General features: G+C 44.9%; 1 pseudogene; it reads left to right on the plus strand.

The window, feature by feature from the left end:
* Window positions 1-7,393: 7,393 nt before the first annotated feature.
* LOC135538404 (myosin heavy chain, fast skeletal muscle-like) lies at window positions 7,394-17,478 on the plus strand (annotated as a pseudogene).
* The last annotated feature ends 1,085 nt before the right edge of the window (window positions 17,479-18,563 follow it).

Below are 18,563 nucleotides of genomic sequence, written 5' to 3' on the forward strand. Positions count from 1 at the left end.
CCAGTAGACTGGATCGCTATGGAAACAACGCCTTCTGGGAACACGTGATGATGGTTACCAGGCGGTGCATATTTACATTTGGTAAGACAACATTTTTTTAGACATTCCCATTGGTGTTTTAAAAGGATCAGAGAGTGTGTGAGGAAGTGGCGGCAGCAGGGTAACTGAGGGCTTAGTCGTTGCGTCGGGGTGTTTCCAGTACATGGAGTTTGTGTGTGGAAAAACCCATTTTTCCTTGGGGGTGCTGATGGTGATGCGAGACCTATTCATGACGTCCCTTCCGCACCGCCATGACGCCCCATTACAGCTGCTCTTAATACGATGTGCAAGGGGTGTCGTCCTGCATCATACTTCCGGGTCCTTTGAATGGGCTTGTTGATCATATCGGCTTATTCATGAAAATGTGCTCATTTAAGATATACAGTACCAGTCAAAAGTTTGGACAACATTGTAGAATAATAGTGAAGGCATCAAAACTATGAAAGCCATCCTTTGCCTTGATGACAGCTTTGCATACTCTTGGCATTTCTCTCAACCAGATTCATGAGGTAGTCACCTGGAATGAATTTCAATTATTAACAGGTGTGCGTTTGAGGCAATCAGTTGTGTTGTGACAAGGTATGGGTGGTATACAGAACATAGCCCTAAGTACATATTATTATCACGAACAGCTCCAATAGGAGAAACGACAGTCCATTATTACTATAAGACATGAAGGTCAGTCAATCCGGGAAAATGTCAAGAACTTTAAAAGTTTCTTCAAGAGCATCCATCACTATGATGAACCTGTCTCTCATGAGGACCTCCACAGGAAGAACCAGAGTTACCTCGGCTGCAGAGGATACGTTCGTTAGAGTTACCAGCCTCAGAAATTGCAACCCAAATAAATGCTTCACAGAGTTCAAGTAACGGACACATCTCAACATCAACTGTTCAGAGGAGACTGTGTGAATCAGGCCTTCATTTAAAACAATTTATTTCACCTTTATTAACTAGGTAGGCCATTTGAGAACAGGTTCTCATTTACAACTGCGACCTGGCCAAGATAAAGCAAAGCAGTACGACACAAACAAAGGAGTTACACATGGAATAAACAAAGTACAGTCAATAACACAATAGAAAAATCTATCAAATCTATATAAATCTATATTCAAATCAAATCAAATGTATTTATATAGCCCTTCATACATCAGCTGAGATCTCAAAGTGCTGTACAGAAACCCAGCCTAAAACCCCAAACAGCAAGCAATGCAGGTGTAGAAGCACGGTGGCTAGGAAAAACTCCCTAGAAAGGCCAAAACCTAGGAAGAAACCTAGAGAGGAACCAGGCTATGTGGGGTGGCCAGTCCTCTTCTGGCTGTGCCGGGTGGAGATTATAACAGAACATGGCCAAGATGTTCAAATGTTCATAAATGACCAGCATGGTCAAATAATAATAAGGCAGAACAGTTGAAACTGGAGCAGCAGCACGGTCAGGTGGACTGGGGACAGCAAGGAGTCATCATGTCAGGTAGTTCTGGGGCATGGTCCTAAGGCTTAGGTCCTCCGAGAGAGATAAAGAAAGAGGGAAGGAGAGAATTAGAGAACGCACACTTAGATTCACACAGGACACCGAATAGGACAGGAGAAGAACTCCAGATATAACAAACTGACCCCAGCCCCCCGACACATAAACTACTGCAGCATAAATACTGGAGGCTGAGATATATACATTGTGTGCATGATCATGATCGAATTGCTGCAAAGAAACCGCTACTAAAGGACACCTGTAAGAAGGAGAAGAGACTTCGGTCTGATGAATCCAAATGTTTTATTTTTTGTTCCAACCAGCGTGTCGTTGTGAGATGCAGAGTAGGTGAACTGAGGATCTCGCTTGTGTGGTTCCCACCGTGAAGCATGGAGGAGGAGGTGTGATGGTGTGGGGGTGCTTTTCTGGTGACACTGTCTGTGATTTATTTAGAATTCAAGGCACACTTAACCAGCCTGGCTACCACAGCATTCAGCAGCGATACGCCATCCCATCTGGTTTGCGCTTATTGGGACTATCATTTGTTTTTCAACAGGACAATGACCCAAAACACACCTCCAGGCTGTGTAAGGGCTATATGACCAAGAAGGAGAGTGATGGAGTGCTGCATCAGATGACCTGACTTCCACAATCACCGACCTCAACACAATTGAGATGGTTTGGGATGAGTTGGACCGCACTTTTTTGGTTACTACATTATTCCATATGTGTTATTTCATAGTTTTGATGTCTTCACTATTATTCTACAATGTAGAAAATAGTACAAATAAAAGAAAAACCCTTGAATGAGGAGGTGTGTCCAATCCAAACCTTTGACTGGTATGTACATACATATATAAACTCTTACAAAAAAATATGCTTACTCAAGAACGCTGATTCCGATCATTATTGAGATATTAAAGTTGACTGTTATTATGACAGTTTGACAAATCCCTCAGCATGTGTCCCTTTCCATGGGATATGTTGCTGGACTATAAAGCAGAGGCTTCTATCATCAGTCATCCCAGATATAACAGCTGCCATAAAGGTCATAGAGGTCAGGGATATTACCATAACAGCAGTTCAACTGGACAACCTTCTATTCAACTCCCTCTATTCAACTCCTTCTATTCAACTCCTTCTATTCAACTCCCTCTATTCAACTCCCTCTATTCAACTCCTTCTATTCGACTCCTTCTATTCAACTCCTTCTATTCAACTCCTTCTATTCAACTCCCTCTATTCAACTCCCTCTATTCAACTCCTTCTATTCAACTCCTTCTATTCAACTCCCTCTATTCAACTCCCTCTATTCAACTCCTTCTATTCAACTCCTTCTATTCAATTCCTTCTATTCAACACCTTCTGTTCAACTCCTTCTGTTCAACTCCTTCTATTCAACACTTTCTATTCAACACCTTCTATTCAACTCCTTCTATTCAACTCCTTCTATTCAACTCCTTCTGTTCAACTCCTTCTGTTCAACTCCTTCTGTTCAACTCCTTCTGTTCAACTCCTTCTGTTCAACTCCTTCTGTTCAACTCCTTCTGTTCAATTCCTTCTGTTCAACTCCTTCTGTTCAACTCCTTCTGTTCAACTCCTTCTGTTCAACTCCTTCTATTCAACTCCTTCTATTCAACTCCTTCTATTCAACTCCTTTTTCACTTGTAAACGTTGATCATTGGCCTCGGGCCATCTAGTGGATTGTGCTGTCACTTGTCCAGACTCTTCTAAAGGCTTGGCTAGGACGAGTCCCCTGCTCCCCCAGACTCTTCTAAAGGCTTGGCCAGGACGAGTCCCCTGCTCCCCCAGACTCTTCTAAAGGCTTGGCCAGGACGAGTCCCCTGCTCCCCCAGACTCTTCTAAAGGCTTGGCTAGGACGAGTCCCCTGCTCCCCCAGACTCTTCTAAAGGCTTGGCCAGGACGAGTCCCCTGCTCCCCCAGACTCTTCTAAAGGCTTGGCCAGGACGAGTCCCCTGCTCCCCCAGACTCTTCTAAAGGCTTGGCCAGGACGAGTCCCCTGCTCCCTCAGACTCTTCTAAAGGCTTGGCCAGGACGAGTCCCCTGCTCCCCCAGACTCTTCTAAAGGCTTGGCCAGGACGAGTCCCCTGCTCCCGCAGACTCTTCTAAAGGCTTGGCCAGGACGAGTCCCCTGCTCCCCCAGACTCTTCTAAAGGCTTGGCCAGGACGAGTCCCCTGCTCCCCCAGACTCTTCTAAAGGCTTGGCCAGGACGAGTCCCCTGCTCCCCCAGACTCTTCTAAAGGCTTGGCCAGGACGAGTCCCCTGCTCCCCAGACTCTTCTAAAGGCTTGGCCAGGACGAGTCCCCTGCTCCCCCAGAATCTTCTAAAGGCTTGGCCAGGACGAGTCCCCTGCTCCCTCAGACTCTTCTAAAGGCTTGGCCAGGACGAGTCCCCTGCTCCCTCAGACTCTTCTAAAGGCTTGGCCAGGACGAGTCCCCTGCTCCCCCAGACTCTTCTAAAGGCTTGGCCAGGACGAGTCCCCTGCTCCCCCAGACTCTTCTAAAGGCTTGGCCAGGACGAGTCCCCTGCTCCCCCAGACTCTTCTAAAGGCTTGGCCAGGACGAGTCCCCTGCTCCCCCAGACTCTTCTAAAGGCTTGGCCAGGACGAGTCCCCTGCTCCCCCAGACTCTTCTAAAGGCTTGGCTAGGACGAGTCCCCTGCTCCCCCAGACTCTTCTAAAGGCTTGGCCAGGACGAGTCCCCTGCTCCCCCAGACTCTTCTAAAGGCTTGGCTAGGACGAGTCCCCTGCTCCCCCAGACTCTTCTAAAGGCTTGGCCAGGACGAGTCCCCTGCTCCCCCAGACTCTTCTAAAGGCTTGGCCAGGACGAGTCCCCTGCTCCCCCAGACTCTTCTAAAGGCTTGGCTAGGACGAGTCCCCTACTCCCCCAGACTCTTCTAAAGGCTTGGCTAGGACGAGTCCCCTGCTCCCCCAGAATCTTCTAAAGGCTTGGCCAGGACGAGTCCCCTGCTCCCTCAGACTCTTCTAAAGGCTTGGCCAGGACGAGTCCCCTGCTCCCCCAGACTCTCCTAAAGGCTTGGCCAGGACGAGTCCCCTGCTCCCCCAGACTCTTCTAAAGGCTTGGCCAGGACGAGTCCCCTGCTCCCTCAGACTCTTCTAAAGGCTTGGCCAGGACGAGTCCCCTGCTCCCCCAGACTCTTCTAAAGGCTTGGCTAGGGCCGAGTCCCCTGCTCCCCAGACTCTTCTAAAGGCTTGGCCAGGACGAGTCCCCTGCTCCCCCAGACTCTTCTAAAGGCTTGGCCAGGACGAGTCCCCTGCTCCCCCAGACTCTTCTAAAGGCTTGGCTAGGACGAGTCCCCTGCTCCCCCAGAATCTTCTAAAGGCTTGGCTAGGACGAGTCCCCTGCTCCCCCAGAATCTTCTAAAGGCTTGGCCAGGACGAGTCCCCTGCTCCCTCAGACTCTTCTAAAGGCTTGGCCAGGACGAGTCCCCTGCTCCCCCAGACTCTTCTAAAGGCTTGGCCAGGACGAGTCCCCTGCTCCCCCAGAATCTTCTAAAGGCTTGGCCATGACGAGTCCCCTGCTCCCCCAGACTCTTCTAAAGGCTTGGCCAGGACGAGTCCCCTGCTCCCTCAGACTCTTACTGTATGTGTGTGGGATTCCCAGTTTTATCTATGTCCTCTGTGTGACATGCGTCACCTACTGTCATTATTTCCGGGTGCTAGATGTTAGAGTCGAACAGGGTTTTACCTTTAAATGGGCAGTATTTTCCCTGAGTCTGTGTACAGGTCGGCCTGCTCTGGGAGGATGAGAGAGGGGACGGTGTGGACTGATCCTAATTCCATGAACAAGTTGGTGAGTCTAAAAATAAGGCAGTCCATAAAGAAGGAGGCCGTATCCTCTGGAACACGGCTCAAATAGCAGCAGATCTGCCAACAAAGCAACGAAGCAATGCTAAATTACCTTAGAGATTGCTGTGGAAGCTGGATGTATTTCTGACACTGAACATGGCCATATTGGGCTCGTAACTCATCTGTTGCTTTGGTAGACTGTACTTCTTGTGACTCTGCTGTCGACTGTATGGGATGAAATTGGAGTATCAACAACAGCTCAGCAGTTGGGGTTTGATACTTTGACGTTTCTGTCAGCAGGCAACATTCCAAAACAACTTTAGTCTGCATGTAATTATGACACCCAGTTTCAGAACGTGGCCATTGGCTGGAGAAGTTCACTGACAGGGGGGGGGGGTCATCATGTGGACTACTACTTGTATGTAACATGTTGTATGTTTGTCTAAAGATCTGTAAAGCTTGATAGAAAAACACAACGGCTAATTGATCCATGTGTTTCTCCTTGTAAATGTCCGAGTTGAATATTACATTCAGCCCTCCATTGACTTCACACTGTGTGCTGAAAAGACCTCATAACCTGTAATGTGGACCACAGAGAGGTCCGGGTCAGAACAGCACATTATTTAGACCTCATAACCTGTAATGTGGATCACAGAGAGATCCGGGTCAGAACAGCACATTATTTAGACCTCATAACCTGTAATGTGGACCACAGAGAGATCCGGGTCAGAACAGCACATTATTTAGACCTCATAACCTGTAATGTGGAACACAGAGAGGTCCGGTTCAGGACAGCACATTATTTAGACCTCATAACCTGTAATGAGAACCACAGAGAGGTCCGGTTCAGGACAGCACATTATTTAGACCTTATTGGTCGACCACGAGGTCCTCTCATTGCTGACATTGGCCCCCGTAACAGACTTGTCATGATATATTAGAGGCACATATCTCCCTGAGATTACACAGACCCACAATGAATTTGAAAACAAATCCAGTTTTGATTATCTCCCATGTCACACTGTGGAATTTTACCCAGTAGATATCACAGCAGCAAGATGTGTGATCTGTTACCTCAAGAAAAGGGCAACCAGTGAAGAACAAACACCATTGTAAATACAACCCATATTTATGCTTATTTCTTTTCCCTTTTGGACTTGAACTATTTGCGCATAATTACAACACTGTATATAGACATAATATGACATTTGTAATGTCTTTATTCTTTTGGAACTTTTATGAGGGTAATATTAACTGTTGATGTTTTAATTGTTTATTTCACTTTTTTGTTTATTATCTATTTCACCTGCTTTGGCAATGTTAACATATGTTTCCCCATGCCATTAAAGCCCTTTGAATTGAACTGAATTGAATTGATATGTGACCTGAAAAATAAGATCTGAATGAAGTCCAGCTTGGTTGTTTTAGCGGCCCAGCTTGGTTGTTTTAGGGACTCAGATTGGTTGTTTTAGGGACTCAGCTTGGTTGTTTTAGGGGTCCAGCTTGGTTGTTTTAGGGACTCAGCTTGGTTGTTTTAGGGGTCCAGCTTGGTTGTTTTAGGGGTCCAGCTTGGTTGTTTTAGGGATCCATGCCACGGCATGTGACGTCATGTATTTTGACTGGCTGTGACATTTTAATGGATTGAATCATGTATAAAGTGCTGCCGTGTGCCAAAGCTCTTGCGTGTCTCAGGAAAACTCCTGTCTGTGGTGATTAAACTGCTTGGAGAGAACAGTGTAAGTCGTTGAAAGCACCATTAAAATGTCTTGGATCAAGAGGTACTGTCTGATCCTCCCAAGGTCCTGCCAAAATATTTTAAATATGTATAATGACAGTTTTATTATGACAGTTTACTCAACGGTTGAATGACATCTGGCAGTTAACGAGTGTGTCAGAAGCCTTCAAATCCTGTTCTGGACAGCCCCCATCCACATGGTTGTGCAGATTCTTATTCCACACCAGCACTATGTCCCTCGGATACCAAAACACAGGTTGAATATCATGCCAGATCTTTGCACATTAAAATAACTTTGAATGTCATAAACTCTTAGTCTGCATGGTGTTGATGTTCTCTCCACCCACAAACACGCCAAGTAAATATCTTGTGTCTAATAACAGTGGCATCTGCTCAACTAGTGCATCCAGCAGCTCCCCTCCATGGGGCTTCTTGTACTGATGTGCTGGGTGGACACAGAACAAACAGGGGGGATTCAGGTGAAATGTTCGGAACATTGCTGATAGAAATGTATTGAATAGAGCTGACGTGATTCTCTATTCTACCTGACAGACAGTCATATATGTTCTACACAATACATTTCTGTCTGAACGTCACCCTATTGAACATTAATATAGCTGGAACCATGATGATGCTATGAATTCAATAATGTCCCCATAGTGTTGCTTGAGTATGATAATCAATATGTTGTTTTGTTGCAGACCAGGAGAACCAGTCCGTCCTGATTACGTACGTTTTTTACTAAAATCTCACTTGAGAAAATGTTCCTACAGCAATATGTTGTGTCACTTTGATGTGATATATTACATTATGAATGGATTAGGCTACGCATAGGAATGAGTCGATGAGAGGGGATATTTGTTAATGAGAGAGGTACAGGATAGAGGTACAGGATAGAGGTACAGGATAGAGGTGCAGGATCCTCTGTTGTCCATAGAAATGTCGCTCATCACCACCAACCCCTACGACTTCCCCATGTGCAGTCAGGGACAGATCACTGTGGCCAGCATCAACGACAAGGAAGAGCTGGATGCCACAGACGTGAGTCAAACAAAGGGTTCATCATGTTCTATATATGGAATGGGTAGGACCACCATACACACTGAATGCACTGTGCAATTCCAACTTGGTGGCAGCTGGGAATTTTCATGGATTTTGTTTTATTCTGCCTTATTGTTAGTTAGGCGTGTGTCTCAAGGAACTCTTCATGCCTTCACACTTCATCTTGAGGCCCATACTGTACATGTAAGACATCCACAAGAGAGTGTCACTAAGTCCCTGTGGAACTGTGTCAAATGTATTTTGTGCTGTCATCTACCAGTGTTGGTCAAGTGTCATCACGTGGATCTGAGAAGCCAGTCAAATGTCCATCCCATTTGTTCTGCTGAGAGAACATAACTGTAGTGTTCTGTATGTGAGAAAACTACCGTTCAGTTCATCACTGTTGTACTTCCTGTCTAATGCCAGGATGCCATTACAATCCTGGGCTTCACTAATGATGAGAAAAATAGCATCTACAAGCTGACAGGAGCTGTACTGCACCATGGCAACTTGAAATTCAAGCAGAAGCAGCGTGAGGAGCAGGCCGAGCCAGACGGCACAGAGGGTGAGTCCCACTCATAGATATACAATATGTAAACATTAGTCCCAGTCCCACTCATAGATATACAATATGTAAACATTAGTCCCAGTTCCACTCATAGAAATACAATATGTAAACATTAGTCCCATTCCCACTCATAGATATACAATATGTAAACATTAGTCCCAGTCCCACTCATAGAAATACAATATGTAAACATTAGTCCCATTCCCACTCATAGATATACAATATGTAAACATTAGTCCCAGTCCCACTCATAGATATTCAATATGTAAACATTAGTCCCATTCCCACTCATAGATATACAACGTGTAAGACAGACAGAGCCTCATCAAAGTCTGGCAGGAGATCATTTATAGAGACCAAATTCCAACCTCAAGAAATGATTTAAAATTATGGTTGTGGGTCCAAATCAAATCAAATTTATTTATATAGCCCTTCGTACATCAGCTGATATCTCAAAGTGCTGTACAGAAACCCAGCCTAAAACCCCAAACAGCAAGCAATGCAGGTGTAGAAGCACGGTGGTTAGGAAAAACTCCCTAGAAAGGCCAAAACCGAGGAAGAAACCTAGAGAGGAACCAGGCTATGTGGGGTGGCCAGTCCTCTTCTGGCTGTGCCGGGTAGAGATTATAACAGAACATGGCCAAGATGTTCAAATGTTCAGAAATGACCAGCATGGTCGAATAATAATAAGGCAGAACAGTTGAAACTGGAGCAGCAGCACGGCCAGGTGGACTGGGGACAGCAAGGAGTCATCATGTCAGGTAGTCCTGGACCGGTCAAAACCTAGACATTTTGTCGGTGTGACATCAGAATCAGGTAATGTTGTGTTTCTGAGTCTGTTGTTGTTGGTTCTCTCTGCAGTGGCTGATAAAATCGGCTACCTGCTGGGCCTGAACTCAGCTGAGATGCTGAAGGCTCTGTGCTACCCCAAAGTGAAGGTCGGCAACGAGTATGTGACCAAGGGACAGACTGTGCCTCAGGTAAGGTGGCCAAACACAGCTTCTACCATTTTCTGAGCACCATACATCTTTTGGTGATGAGTGAATTGCTTGTTTTGAATAGTGATGATGTTTTCCCCAAGCTCTTTTCACCTTGTCACTAGACATGGTCAATATCTCATGTATTCATTTGAGGTATTATTATTGCAGGTTAATAACTCAGTCTCAGCTCTGGCCAAGTCCATCTATGAGAGGATGTTCTTGTGGATGGTCATCCGTATCAACGAGATGTTGGACACCAAGAATCCAAGGCAGTTCTACATCGGTGTGCTCGACATTGCCGGGTTTGAGATCTTTGACGTGAGTCTGAGACCAGAACAAGACAATTAGTTGTGATTGAGAGGGATTACAGCCTTGTATGATGATGAAATGATCCCTTCTGAAATTCCATCAACAGTACAACAGCATAGAGCAGCTGTGCATCAACTTCACCAATGAGAAACTGCAACAGTTTTTCAACCACACCATGTTCGTCCTGGAACAAGAGGAGTACAAGAAGGAGGGAATTGTCTGGGCCTTCATTGACTTCGGCATGGACTTGGCTGCCTGCATTGAGCTTATTGAGAAGGTAAGCTGTCTGTCAGGATTATAATGGACCTCAACAGCAAAGTTCAAATGGAGATATTTTCACATGGTACAACGCATCTGACTGTTGAGAACTCAATATGTTTCATATTGTGCCCCTAAATGAAGATACTCTGATAATAGCATATTTGCTAAAAGAAAAAATGTGATCCTAAATGTAAATATCACTAATTTGATGTATATCTCTTTTCGTAAAGCCATTGGGCATCTTCTCCATCCTTGAAGAGGAGTGCATGTTCCCCAAGTCTTCAGACACTACCTTCAAGGACAAGCTGTACTCCCAGCATCTTGGCAAAACCAAGGCGTTTGAGAAGCCCAAGCCAGCCAAAGGCAAGGCAGAGGCCCACTTCTCCCTGGTTCACTACGCCGGCACTGTGGACTACAACATCACTGGCTGGCTGGAGAAGAACAAGGACCCCCTGAACGACTCAGTTCTTCAGCTGTACGGGAAGTCCTCAGTCAAACTGATGGCGACCCTGTATGTCGCTGCCCCACCTGAGGGTAAGACGAGCAGAACATCAAAATATTTCATGAAGAACTAATTACAAATCAGTCCTATTCTCTTTAAAGGGTCAGTCTGCAGTTGCTACATCCATTTGTGGACTGAAGACATGTACCCATTCGTTCTTGAAGAACATCAGCTTAGTTCAGCCGTTGTACCCCATCAGAAGCCGAAATATCAGCTTTTACTCGTATGCTTGTAAGCAAAGTAAAGGGAAACATGCACTTCACAGCCTCAAAACATTATTAAAACTATCATTTTGATATCATGAATGGTCAGTCCTTGAATACATAGATCTGTCTATAAATTTGAGTGGTTATATTTCTCCAGACCATTTCTCAGTTTTTTTTATCAAAACAGGGGCAGGGAGCATGCTTTGTTATTGTTTCAACTGCTGATTGCTGCTTTAAATGTATCACAATTTGTCAGGGTGATTTACTGGGTTAATTTACTCATACAATAGGTGTTATTTTACACAATCTCATTGGCAGCATTTGCATTAAGATACGTGTGAAGATAACCTGAGATCCCTCTCATTTATAATTATATTGAACTTTTCTCCATTATAACAGATACAACCAAGAAAGGAGGCAAGAAGAAGGGTGGTTCCATGCAGACTGTGTCCTCCCAGTTCAGGGTGAGCTTTTAAAATGTGGATATTCAGCTGTAGTGATTATCAGAAATGATTTCTGAGAACATGGTTTGTAACCCTCCTACAGGAGAACTTACATAAGCTGATGACCAACTTGAGGAGCACTCATCCTCACTTTGTACGCTGCCTGATCCCCAACGAGTCAAAGACTCCAGGTACAAATAGATGTTGAGTTAAATATGACATCTTGTCAGTACAGTATCAGTAACACTAACAAACCAGTCTTTAACCTGTTTATGAGTATTTAAAGAGACTTGGTTTGTGTTTCCAGGTCTGATGGAGAACTTCCTGGTTATCCACCAGCTCAGGTGTAATGGTGTTCTGGAGGGGATCAGGATCTGCAGGAAGGGCTTCCCCAGTAGAATCATCTATGCTGACTTCAAGCAGAGGTAAACACACACACGCGTGCACACACACTAATCTTCTCTAAGGGTTTTCCCAACATCAGAATAGCCTTATTATTTGATGTAATATAACCGGCCTATTCCAACTTCACATTTCTCCTGATTCAGGTACAAAGTACTGAATGCCAGCGTCATCCCCGAGGGCCAGTTCATGGACAACAAGAAGGCTTCTGAGAAGTTGCTTGGGTCCATTGATGTGAATCACGATGACTACAAGTTTGGACACACCAAGGTCAGTCAAAAAACCCCCAGCAAAAACTAATTTCTATGTAAAACAAACAATGTATGAGGTGAAGAAAAGTTAAGTAAAGAAATAAAAACTGCAAAAATACTTTCCATCTGTTTCCACCTGACTGGTTCCATAATTGACCATGTCAACCTGTGTCAGGTGTTCTTCAAAGCCGGTCTGCTGGGTGTCCTGGAGGAGATGAGAGATGAGAAGCTGGCCTCTCTGGTCGGCATGGTCCAGGCTCTCAGCCGTGGATTCCTCATGAGGAGAGAGTTCACCAAGATGATGGAGAGGAGGTGAGGAAGAGTAGACATCTTGGCAAACAATTCTGTCAGCCTCCTGTATGTAATGCATAATGATTGTGTACTGAATATGCTGTGAGTTGTTCAGGATGAGAAGGTACATGTAATAATATGTAACGGCGTTCTTAGTTTGTCGAAAGAGAGTCGGACCAAAATGCAGCGTGGTGGTTACTCATGTCTTTAATGAAACAAATGACAATACATGAAATAACTTATAAATACAAAAAACAACAAACAGAACGTGAAAAAACCTATACAGCCTGTCTGGTGACAACAAACACAGAGACAGGAACAATCACACACAAACACACAGTGAAACCCAGGCTACCTAAATATGGTTCCCAATCAGAGACAACGATAATCACCTGACTCTGATTGAGAACCGCCTCAGGCAGCCATAGACTAATCTATACACCCCACACAACCCCAAGACGAAACACACTACAAATAAGCCCATGTCACACCCTGGCCTGACTCAATAATTGAAGATAACATAATAAATATAGACCAGGGCGTGACATAATATTCTATTAAAGCAGCAGGTTGGGATTTAGCAAGCTGTTCAATTGTTATTGAAATAAGTGATTTTTACCCATTAATTCTGGAATAATATGAAATGCCTCGTGATCTTAACATCACCTGTCAGTTCTTTCATCTCGAGCGCCGTCTATACATTTAAGAGGGTTTACATTTCCCTCGCCTCATTCCTCAGCTGTATGCAAAAAGTGGTGGAGTCCCCTTTTTGTTATTCTTCGAATCGCAGAATGTAGCTTTAAAGACGTCATCCAGTGATTTTATTTTTTACTTTCCCAGTTAAGGAATACTGGGAATGCCACTCCTTGAAGTTTGCAGTTGTATAAAAAAACTATTTTCTTCAAAACATATATTTTTACCCTTTAGTGTGTGTACTTTACTGTATTTATACTTGGGATATCGTTTTCCACAGGAAAAGTAAAAAACAAAAACACTGGAGGAGATCTTTAAGCATGTCACTCACCGCGTCACTCACCGCGTCACTCACCGCGTCACTCACCGCGTCACTCACTGCGTCACTCACCGCGTCACTCACCACGTCACTCACCACGTCACTCACCATGTCACTCTATCCTTTCTGTGGACCAGAGATTCCGTCTTCACCATCCAGTACAACATCCGTTCATTCATGAATGTGAAAACCTGGCCATGGATGAAGTTGTACTTCAAGATCAAGCCCCTGCTGCAGAGCGCTGAGACTGAGAAGGAGCTGGCCAACATGAAGGAGAACTATGAGAAGATGACGTCGGACCTGGCCAAGGCTCTGGCCAAGAAGAAGGAGTTGGAGGAGAAGATGGTGGCCATGGTGCAGGAGAAGAATGACCTGGCGCTTCAAGTCGCATCTGTGAGTGAGCAACAACCCTCATCAGAGCACATTTAGACACACAAGTACACAGACACAATCGCACACATACCAACAGGTATCAACAATAATTGAATAGGATGCAGAATACAGTATTGTCTAGAATACAGTATATACGTATGAACAATACTTGAATAGGATGGCCTTGACTAGAATACAGTATATACATATGAAGTACATAGAACAGTGATGACAGGTCTATGCACGTAGTGCAGCAGCCACTAAGGTGACTAGAATACAGTATATACTGTATATATGAAGTGGGTAAAACAGTATGTCCCCCCCCCCCCCCCCCAAGACGTGCACTCCTCTTCAAGGATGGATCAATGTTCGATTATTAAAGTGGCCAGTGATGACAGGTCTATGCACGTAGTGCAGCAGCCACTAAGGTGACTAGAATACAGCATATACATATGAAGTACATAGGACAGTGATGACAGGTCTATGCACGTAGTGCAGCAGCCACTAAGGTGACTAGAATACAGCATATACATATGAAGTACATAGGACAGTGATGACAGGTCTATGCACGTAGTGCAGCAGCCACTAAGGTGACTAGAATACAGTATATACTGTATATATGAAGTGGGTAAAGCAGTATGCCCCCCCCCCCCCCAAGACGTGCACTCCTCTTCAAGGATGGATCAATGTTCGATTATTAAAGTGGCCAGTGATGCCGGGTCTATCTACATAGGGCAGCCGCCTCTAAGGTGCAGGGTTGAGTAACCGGGTAGTAACCGGCTAGTGATGGCTGTTTAACAGTCTGATGGCCTTGAGATAGAAGCTGTTTTTCAGTCTCTCTGTCCCTGCTTTGACACACCTGTACTGACCTCACCTTCTGGATGATAGCGGGGTGAACAGGCGGTTGAAGTCCTTGATGATCTTTTTTGGCATGTGATATATATGTCATGCATTTAAATTGATTTGCTCTCACTTATTTGACTAAATGAAGTATATATTTTGATACACCAAGTGAAAACACAGTTTTTTTCTCTTGTTCTGAAACCAGGATTCAGAGAATCTGAACGATGCTGAGGAAAGGTGTGAGGGGCTCATCAAGAGCAAGATCCAGCTGGAGGCCAAACTCAAAGAGACGACTGAGAGGCTGGAGGACGAGGAGGAGATGAATGCTGAGTTGACTGCCAAGAAGAGGAAGCTGGAGGATGAGTGCTCTGAGCTGAAGAAGGACATTGATGACCTGGAGCTCACCTTGGCCAAAGTGGAGAAGGAGAAGCACGCCACTGAAAACAAGGTCTTGTAGACAGTCTAACCAAACAATAATCCAAAGAATAATCAACTCAAAACAGAAATGTAATTCAAGTCTTTTTTTGAGTGCAGTAAAAATTAAGACACAATATAGTGTAAATTCAGTTGTGGTGTCCTCCCCACATTCATTACATGTTCTGCTCCCCCCTCGTTTCTGATTTCCATTCAGTCCACTGGCATGGAGTACAGTGCCATCTAGTGTTGAATCTATAGTACAGTACTTGTTGACACATTTCTATTATCCATTTAGCCACTTATGGTGAAGTGACCAAAAACGAATTTTGTTGTGGCCGTTTTCAGGTTAAAAACCTGACAGAGGAGATAAGCGTCTATGGATGAGAGTGTTGCCAAGCTGACCAAGGAGAAGAAAGCCCTCCAAGAGGCCCACCAGCAGACACTGGACGACCTGCAGGCAGAGGAGGACAAAGTCAACACTCTGACCAAGGCCAAGACCAAGCTGGAACAGCAAGTGGACGACGTGAGTGGAGTTTGACATTCTGGCCATGATATTATGCAAGATGATTTTATCTACAGTTGTTTAGATTTGACCAACACATGTCTGTTTATATCTTGTAGCTTGAGGGTTCTCTGGAGCAAGAGAAGAAGCTCCGTATGGACCTTGAGAGAGCCAAGAGAAAGCTGGAGGGAGATCTGAAACTGGCCCAGGAGTCCATAATGGACCTGGAGAATGACAAGCAGCAGTCTGATGAGAAAATCAAGAAGTAAACACAAATAAATGACTACAGTTTTTCCTGCTATCTTGATCAACATAATGGTTCTTCTTGGCTCATTCTTGTAATTATGAATTAGACTTATGTGATTCTTAAACGCAAAGTGAATGTTAGCTTAGGCTAACTTTACACTGTCTAACCTAAACAAACTTTATAATCAACGTGTTTGTGTTTGTTAGGAAGGAGCTTGAGACCACCCAGCTCCTCAGCAAGATAGAGGATGAGCAGTCTCTGGGAGCTCAGCTGCAGAAGAAGATCAAGGAACTGCAGGTACAGTAGAGGATCTAAGCTCCAGTACAGGAAAATAACTGACACATTTCTTCTGGTAGCACACATTCTTCCTGGTGGATTCTGATGGCTCAGTAAGATGGAAGATGGTGCTTCTAATCTATGTAAAGATGTTGTTTCTTACCGTTGTTAGTTTGGTTCCTGCATGGGCCGCTGACTAATGAATATAGTAAATATGTGTAGCTGGCTATGTATAAACACATTTACGCTAAATATACAGTACATGCTATTGAGGCTGAGCGTGCTGCCAGTGCCAAGGTTGAGAAGCAGAGGGCCGATCTCTCCAGGGAAATTGAGGAGATCAGCGAGAGACTTGAGGAGGCCGGAGGCGCCACTGCTGCTCAGATTGAGATGAACAAGAAGCGCGAGGCTGAGTTCCAGAAGCTGCATCGTGATCTTGAAGAGTCCACCCTGCAGCATGAGGCCACAGCCGCCGCTCTGCGCAAGAAGCAGGCCGACAGTGTGGCTGAGCTCCGGGAGCAGATCGACAATCTGCAGCACGTCAAGCAGAAGCTGGAGAAGGAGAAGAGCGAGTACAAGATGGAGATTGATGATCTCTCCAGCAACATGGAGGCCGTCGCCAAGGCTAAGGTGGGTAGTGATGTTTTGGTCAAGCAGTGTTGAGGGTCAACTAAATTACTATTCAATAACTGAAGTTGACAGTCCCACATGTTTCACTAACAGGGCAATCTGGAGAAGATGTGCCGTACTCTTGAGGACCAGCTGAGCGAGCTCAAGACGAAGAATGATGAGAATGCTCGCCAGGTCAACGACATCAGCGGACAGAGGGCCAGACTCCTTACAGAAAATGGTACCGTCAACAATGAACAACAAACCAATATAGTTCACCTCAGTAGTACACAATAACATGTGTCGGGGCTGTAAATTCAGTCCACACAGTTTCTGCACTATGATTCCTCAAAATTAAATGTCAATCTAGAAAGAATGACTCATTAACAAGATTTCCCTCTTTCCCTGCAGGTGAGTTTGGCCGCCAGCTGGAGGAGAAGGAAGGCCTGGTGTCTCAGCTGACCAGAGGTAAACAGGCCTTCACCCAGCAGGTGGAGGAGCTGAAGAGACTGATTGAGGAGGAGGTCAAGGTAAGGCACCCAAAATGGGAACCACCTTCCAGTTTAGAGCTTTATCTACACATAGACTGTTTCTACGCCTCCCTCAGAGACTTCTACTGTCATCTGTTTTACTCTCTCTCTCTAATCTCTCTTTGTCTTTCTTTCTCTCTCTGGCTAAAAATGCACTGGCTCATGGTGTCCAGTCTGCCCGCCATGACTGTGATCTCCTGAGAGAGCAGTTTGAGGAGGAGCAGGAGGCCAAGGCAGAGCTGCAGCGCGGCATGTCCAAGGCCAACAGTGAGGTGGCTCAGTGGAGGACTAAGTATGAAACTGATGCCATCCAACGCACAGAGGAGCTGGAGGAGGCCAAGTGAGTTGCACTCAATAGCAAAGACTAAAATAAACGGTGTGGATGGTGAGGCTGGTACGGGATCTGAGAAAATGTTACTTCAATATGTAGTGCAATGTTTAAAACTGGTATACTTTCCTATTGATGCTATTTTTATTCCTCCAGTGGAGATCTTTTGTTTTGGACAGGCAGACCAGTTGTATAAGTGAAGCATTTAGTGAGGTTTAGTGCTTTTATATTTAATAATGTCAACCCACCCAATTCATATTCATTATATAGATAGGCACGCTTTATTTTGTCTGGTTCAGCCTCCCAGATAAATCTAAATATTTTTTGCTCATATGATTTGAAATGAATCATCAGGAGTAGGCAGCTCCATAAGTAAGTGAGTAAGCTGAGATATAAGTGAGTAAGCTGAGATAGTGTCACGCCCTGACCTCAGTTAACTTTGTTTTCTTTATTATTTGGTTAGGTCAGGGTGTGACGAGGGTGGTTTGTGTAGTTTTGTCCTGTCTAGGGTTTTTTGTATGTTCATGGGGTTTTTGCTAGTCGAGGTGTTTATATGTCTATGGTTGCCTAGATTGGTTCTCAATCAGAGGCAGCTGTTTATCGTTGTCTCTGATTGGGGACCATATTTATGTAGCCATATTCAATGGATAGTTTGTGGGTTGTTATTCTATGTTTAGTTGCCTGTTTGCAGTAGTTATATAGCTTCACGGGTTGTTTTGTTCAGTGGTCGTTCTGTTCATTAAAATAGTTATGTACGCTTATCACGCTGCGCCTTGGTCTCCTCATTATGACGACCGTGACAGAACAACCCACACTACAAGGACTAAGCAGCGTGAAAAGGAGGAACAGCGCTTAATGGGGAGATGGACCTGGGAGGAGATATTAGATGGCGCAGGACCATGGACACAGCCGGGGAGTATCGTCATCCTCAGGAGGAGTTAGAGGCAGCGAAAGCGGAACGGCGATACTTCGAGGAAAAATACCGGAGAATAGAGGAACAGCGACGATATGAAGGTACACGGCTCCAGTGCGCTATTCTAGCCCGGTGCGCTCTATTCCAGCTCCTCGGATTGGCCGGGCTAGAATGGGCATCCAGCCAGG

The sequence above is a fragment of the Oncorhynchus masou genome, unplaced genomic scaffold (assembly GCF_036934945.1).
Source record: "Oncorhynchus masou masou isolate Uvic2021 unplaced genomic scaffold, UVic_Omas_1.1 unplaced_scaffold_952, whole genome shotgun sequence".
Taxonomy (NCBI): domain Eukaryota; kingdom Metazoa; phylum Chordata; class Actinopteri; order Salmoniformes; family Salmonidae; genus Oncorhynchus; species Oncorhynchus masou.